Source organism: Lathyrus oleraceus, chromosome 1, assembly GCF_024323335.1.
Source record: "Lathyrus oleraceus cultivar Zhongwan6 chromosome 1, CAAS_Psat_ZW6_1.0, whole genome shotgun sequence".
Taxonomy (NCBI): Eukaryota; Viridiplantae; Streptophyta; class Magnoliopsida; order Fabales; family Fabaceae; genus Lathyrus; species Lathyrus oleraceus.
In genome coordinates this window covers 15,183,531-15,191,073 of record NC_066579.1, presented here as the reverse complement: position 1 = coordinate 15,191,073, position 7,543 = coordinate 15,183,531, and positions in this window count along the sequence as shown.

The following is a 7,543-nucleotide window of genomic DNA, read 5'->3' as shown; positions in this document are numbered from 1 at the left end:
CCCTTAAACCCACCAACCAACCCTATAAACACCATAATCCCTAGATCTCTGGTTGAAGTTCAATCGGGATCTTCAACCGATATTCATCTGGATGATGAACACCTTCCTAGAACCCTTAGTCATAAGAACCTAAACCATAATATGAGGAACCTTAACCCCATCTTCAAGAACCCTAACCCTAAACAACGTACCCAGATGAACCCTAACCCTAAAGCGGAGAACCCTAACCTTGAAGAAGATGAATCTTCATCTTCTTCCTTCATCGAAACCTAAACCTAACCAAAATCAAACCTAAACTTATCTAGAATCAACCAAAACATTCATCAAACCAAAAATCTTGATCCTTTCGACCTCAATCAAACATCAAAACCCACAAATCGGACAACAAAATGTAAACCCTAAATCCCTTAACCTCAATCATCAAACAAACATAACAACCATAACATCATAGATAAGTAGTAAATAAATTATGGAATTCAACCAACCTACGAAGAAGAGGTACTCTTCGGTCTCAAAGGTAAACATTTTGATTCTTCTTATTCCTTTATGTTTTTGAAATTTTATTTGTATCCCTTTCTGACTCTCTTCTACCTCTTATTTATTTTGCAAGGTCTAATGGATGCAAAGGCTAATCTCAGATGCTTAGGGTTTCAATTTAAAACCCTAAGTATCCAATTTTCACGAGCTCTGGTGGGGGTTCAGATCTGCAGCAACAATCTTTAGGGTTTAATTTCTTTTTTTCTTAATTCACAATTTCTTTAGGTTATTTTTATATTAGAATTAGATATTAGAAATTTAATTAATTAATGTATTTTAGGAAAACTTTGATGTAATTTGATTAGATTAGGTTTTAGAAAAAAATTAGGTTTTTGGGTTTTGATTGTATCTGGTCCAAATTGCCTTGTAAATCGTATTGTATAATGAATCTATGAATTAATTTGGTAAAGTTCTGATCGAATTTCATTTAATTTCAAAGACTGCGCATGTTTAGGGTTTTTGAGAACAACAACGGGAATTGGGAATTGATGAGTAATATGGGTCATGGGTGTGACCCGGTGGGATGACGGACTTGGGTTATTTGACCCAGCTGGGTTATGGACTTGGGTCCATCGTTTGTCCCCAAATGGATTGGGGTTGACCTGGTCCGGTCCACCTTGACCAAGTAACAATATCACAACTTCAAATAACTATGCCTAATAGAACAAAACCTAATTAACTAATTAACTCTAATATAACTAAATTAATTATAAATTAGTCGAAAAATCTAATTAGTAACATAAATTGATCAAATATTTTATTAATCGAATTATAAATCAATAACAATCTAATTGACTTTATTAATCATAATATTAATCAACATCTAATTAATTTAATACTAACCTAATAACTAAAGGCTTTTCTAAAACAAAAATGTTATGCTAAACTAATCTTGGACGATCTTTTAACGTTGTAGGCATACACCACTAGGTCACATCTAGCCATATATATCACAACATATCACATCATATTGATGCATGAGATAAAGTCATTAAATGGATCATTTCCCAACATGTCAATCATCTTTGTTAAAAAATTGCTTCCAAGCAGTGATGTCTAGTTTTTAACTAAGTGATAACCAACAATTATTTATTATTCTTGCTCATGTTCTTTTCACAATTTGTATGTTTTGAATCAATAGGGTTAGTAAAATCTTTGTGGAATTACTATTTCTCTTGTCACTTGCTACTAGTTTTGACTGTGTATACTTGCACACACAAAATAACCAATAAGTTTCTTGGCACCGTAGTCAGGGATTTTGTCATTAAAACTTTGATTTTCACTGAAATTGTAAATAGTTAAATTTTAGATTTTAACATTTTATGTCTTCTGGTTTCATTACAAGTGTGTGGTTGTTGCATGTGCACACTACAACAAAATACATCTATTGTAACATGTTATTACCTCGGTTATTCAATCAACTGAAGTAATAACTCTTATTTAGACACCTGCGTTTTTTTATATTAAAATACGTTTCACTACTATCCATACTAATAACTGTGGTGGTATGTTAAGGCTTACAAGCTTCGAATCCCATCACCAACATTTTTTTTCATTTTTTCTATACAAAAAAAGGCGTGTCCCTTAATTTCTTTAATTGTATTAAAATTAAAATAATTTCACCACATTCATTTTTAATAAACGTAGCAATAAGTGACATTCACAAACTCAAAGATAGTTTATTTTCCATAGAGTTAAGTTGTTAAAGAAAATCACAATTCTTACAATCTCATTCACAATTTGTATGCAATATATTCATCCATTTATCTTATACCTTGAAAATTTTGGCATTAAAGATCAATTTTAAGATTCAAACTTATCATTTATTTGATAAAGTGAATCTTAACTTTAATCTTTAAACTAAGCTTTTCAATATATAATATTAACTTTTGAAAAATGGAATATGCAGGTTGAAAACGGAATGAATTAGGTTTAATAAAATGGTGAATGACTCGCTTGTTCACTTTTATAGTAAAAATTTTAAATTGTTTCACCAATGTTGTATTTGTCAACCCTGGTAACATGTTTCTAAAATATTAATGTGTCACTATGGTTGTTTCATACCCTAATTTTGGCCCTAAATCAATAAATTCATCCATTCATCATGACATTTGCATCATTTGTATATCATAACATGCATTTCTGTTAGCATACTTCCTAAAAAGTCGCCTAGAATAAAATTTTGGTTTTCAGACACACCAGTTGAAGCGATTTTCAATTGTGCGTAGAATTAGCGAGCGAAAAGTTTAAAGTTCGGGCCTACAACTGTCTGTTTTATTGACCTATGTTACACGTAGTTTAATTTAGTGCTCTCATTTTATTTTTTCACATTCGTGTGTGTTTGCATTTGGATCAGTCTAAGCATTTTTATCCAGATATTTTTAATTGTGAGATTTTATATGCGACTATCTGTTTTTCTGAAATTTATTTCACGAAGATTATTTTAATACATTCATTTTATTTTTTCGCGCATTTTTGCATTCAACTTTTATTCATTTTAATCATTTTTATTTTATATTATAAATTCAAAATAATCAAGAAAAATAAATAGAGATAAATAAATAATCAGATTGATTTTTATAAAAAAATATTGAATTTTATTTCATTTAATTTTGAACTCATTTTATCACCCAACAAATATCCAAGTGCATTTTGGGATTTATTAGATTGTTAACCCTAAAAAATCTAGTATATTAACTTGTGAAGGCAATGAGAGAAAGGGAAATTAGTATCACGAGTCACCCCGGTCACCCCATACGTACCACACTATGATCCCAATTCAAAATAAAAAATAAAAAGAATAAAAAGAATAAAAAAACAAAGTAGAAGAAGATAGATCTTCTTCTTTAAGAACCACTACCCCGCATGCGTTTTCTTTTACATAATACAAGCTCGCTTCCATACTCTCTCCCTCATTCCACTTGTTAGTCCCTTTCATTCACATTGTTGAAAATTCATAACCATTCTCACTTCACAGCCGTGTTTTCCATTGTCACACACGACAACCTCCACTGCCTACTCCAACAACCAACATAACTCCCTTCCCTTCAACATTCTACTCATTCAATGCAACACACCAAAACGCGACCCCTCCACCTTCAAACAAATTGAAACTCCCCCATCTTTCATTTCTGCCATCGTGAGCATACAACAACCACCATCTCTGATCAACATTGTTCATATTTCTTCTTCACATAACACCTCTGACTAACATCAAACAACCACAGGAGACACCGTCAAAAATACTGACTTCCACTCAAACTCCCTCAACACACTCCCTTTATTTGCAACAACAACAACATCATTGTGCCAAAACTCCCTCCGACCATCACGAGCTATCACATTTGGCATCAACAACATCAACATGTAACATTCAACACTGCGTTGGGTAATTTTCATTTTTGAATTTCTTTTCTTTGTGGTGTTTTCGTGCTGTTTGAATCTTCTATTTCATTGTATTTTAATTTTATGTTTATCGCTTGCACTGGTTATGTTAGACTTGTCTATAATATTGATGAAATATTATTAATAATTTGGACTTTGTGTATTATTGTTTTATTTTTTTATTACGTTGAAATTGATCTGGATCGATCCATAGGTTCGACAAGATTTATATGTCGTGATGCTTCTGGACTTTAGTTCGACATATTGATGTAAATATATGGTATATGAGCCATTGTTTTGTTGTTTATTATTGCGCCAAAGTCGGATTCGGGCATATCACACATATTCAGTTTAGTTTCATTTGTCAACATTGAGTTATGCGTATTTATTTTTGATTGCGACAATCACATCTTACATTAGCAGTTTGCTAGTTGGTTTTCTATTGTTTATGTGCGACGTTTCAATTCTGTTGTTGTCGTGTTTGATTCAGATTTGTATAAGTTTTTGGTAGTAAGGCATGTCTTTAATTCACATTTCCTTTTGCTACTTTACATTTTGTCACATGACTTTGCTTCGTTACAATAATATCCATTGCATTTTCATATTTTTGTGATAACCGCACTTTGATTTAGCAACTTGTTATTTAATTTGTGGTAACATACAATGGTTCAAATATGTTAAATTTAAATAAGCATTAGTATATTTGCCTCACACGTCTTCATGTTACACGAACTCAATTCGCGTTCTCGCGTTATGATAATTTGACACATGCATGCTATGTGTTTGATTACTTTTCGATTCGATTATGATGAACGCATGCTTGTTATGATTATATTGTAAGCACATCGTTTATCTTATCATTTTTATTTCATGCCTATGTGTGATATTATGTTTCTAATGGTTTGTGGCGTACGTTACGCCATCGTGTTAGAGTTTGCGTCATCATGTTAGAATTTGCACCCTCGCGATGCAATTCGTGAACTTGTGTTACGATTTGTACCTTTCTTTTATTTTACGATTATCACCTTTCAATCAATCTTCAACCATTTCAAAACCGAATCAAACCATTTTCATAATTCATTTTTCAATGTGAATTAAAACCCTTGATCAACATCAAGTGTCTCTTTCAAACCAAAACCAAAATCACTTAACTTAAATACTTTAAACGTTTTCATTATAATGGATTAAAAAGGACTAGTTGGACGTAATATCCAATCCTAGTTTCGAATACTTAGGCACAAGTTGTAATAGCTTGCCCGCTTAAGTATTTGTCTTCCTCTTAAATTTAATCTAGCGCACCTCATTTCTTTTTCATAATAAAATGGATTAAAAAGGACTAGTTGGACGTAATATCCAATCCTAGTTTCAAATACTTAGGCACAAGTTGTAATAGCTTGCCTGCTCGAGTATTTGTCTTCTTCGTAAAAGTATTTTTAAATATTTCAAACTTATTCGCAATAAAATGGATTAAAAAGGATTAGTTGGACGTAATATTCAATCTTAATCCTCAAGTATTTGGATACAAGTTGTAATAACTTTCCCGTTTGAATGCTTGTCGTCCACCTAAAAAACAATCCAACACATTCAAACATTTTTCCTTTTGGCTTTAAAACTCAAACCCTTTTCATAAACTATAGATGTTTCGTCTTGAGTTCGTCCTTATATGTATGAGTAAGCTAGTGACATTTTCTCGCGAATATGATATGTCTATCTATTCTTATGGGATTGAAAATGTCCCCTTTCAACATTGTTTGGGGTAATAAGCAATGCTTTTCGTTTGATTGTGACAAAATAACTTTCACTAAAATAGAGCAACAAATAAACATATTCTACCCAAAATTATGTAGCCTTGAGTTCTCCATCGCGCCTAGAGATACATGGGAACGAGATTCAACGTCTCGTCAGACACCCTAATAAAAAATTTACCTTTTAGTCCTTTTCTTTTTCTTTCAAACTTTTAGGAAATGCAGACATTTTTAAGCTAACAGTTAATGCAAAACTAACTAATTGGTTTTTGTCGCTACGTAAAAATTGACTCGATGACACATGTCGCCGCCGTATTTTATTTATTCCTAAGAAGAGAGGAAAGGGAAAATAATCGATAAAACCCTCTCAAGAAAAAGAAAAAGATTTATTGGTCTCACAACCAAGTTAGGGTTCGGAAGTCGGTTATGCAAGGGGAATGTATTAACACCCGTCACATATATCATACTCGATGGGAGCCATCTAAGTTGTCTATGTAAAAAAGGTGTTTATCTATCTTAATTCTTACTTACTATCGGGAAATAAATGAGAAAATGATTGGGTTTTTTATTATTTTGCTCGCCAAAGATTATGGCCCTTGTGCCTACGTATCATTCATCATGAAATGAAGAATCAGAGCTTCGTAGTTCGGAGTAGAAAATAATTTTTTGTTGGTTGTTTTTACCTTGAAAAGGTTTTTCGGAGTGATGCCCTAAGGTGCAACAAAATAAGTTTGATGAGTTGATGTTTGTTTTATGGTTTTGAAAAGAAATTATTTTTATTAGAATTTCACTAAAGACTATGGGCAGGGGTGAATATTTGAGACAAACAAGCCAAGCGTCTTGGGTCCAAAATATTCAGAGTAAGGGTAGGAAAGCTCCATTCTTACTCATTCTTCACCACTTAAGGATTTTGGCTCACAATTCTATTCGTATTTTTTATTGTGTTTTGAATTCGATTGAGAAAAGTTTCGCTTCACGTTGGATCAATGGTTTATTGCTTATTATTTTGAAATGGTGGAGTCGATCTAATTCCTAAGAGTTCAAAAGAAAAATAGAGGAAAGGAAAATTACAACCAAAATGGGAGGGATACATGGAAAATTACAAGGGGAATAATGCGAGAAATAACGGGTCTCATTGTAGGTAGCTCAAGAGAATGCTTTTTGGGTGTTGTAGCGGGGTATTCGTTACCATTAGAGATATTGACTAAATCCAAGGTAAATCATACAAGTCGAGTCGCCACCGCACTTCTATTTATCCAAAGGAATGGTTAGAAAGCGAACAAAAACCTAAAAGTTTTATCGAATCAAAAACTAGTAAAAATGTCAGAGATCTAGGTAAGGGGGTTGGTTATGCAATGGGAAGGTATGAGGCACCAAAAGCATCCTAGGTACTCCTAGGGAGCCCTTTTCACATTTGTTGCAAAGGTTGTTGTTTTTTTTTTGTGAAAATTTATTTGTGCAAACATGATTGAAGGGATGAGAAAAGCGTGTATGTTTATCTAATGTACTACTTACTAAAAGAAGGGTCAAAAGAAAGTGACTCGCACGGACGTCGCATCCACTGCATACGTATCTCATCTGAATCTGAGAATCAGAGTCTTCGTAGCTCGGCTACCTATGGGTTAAAGAGGAGTGTGCTCGATAAGACATCGCATCTTATGCCTACGTATCTCATCTGGAATGAGAATCAGAGCGAAACGTAGTTCGACCACCTATGGGGTAAGGGTTGTGTTTTGGGGTGAACGACGTTACTACGCAATCTACCGGATGCTAGACCTTTGGAGACTTACTCGCCTGTAGTAGAAGGAGATAACGTGTTCTTAGGAGAAGAAAAATCAATGAGTTTGGGGTGTTTAGGGATGCTCATGCAAAAAGGC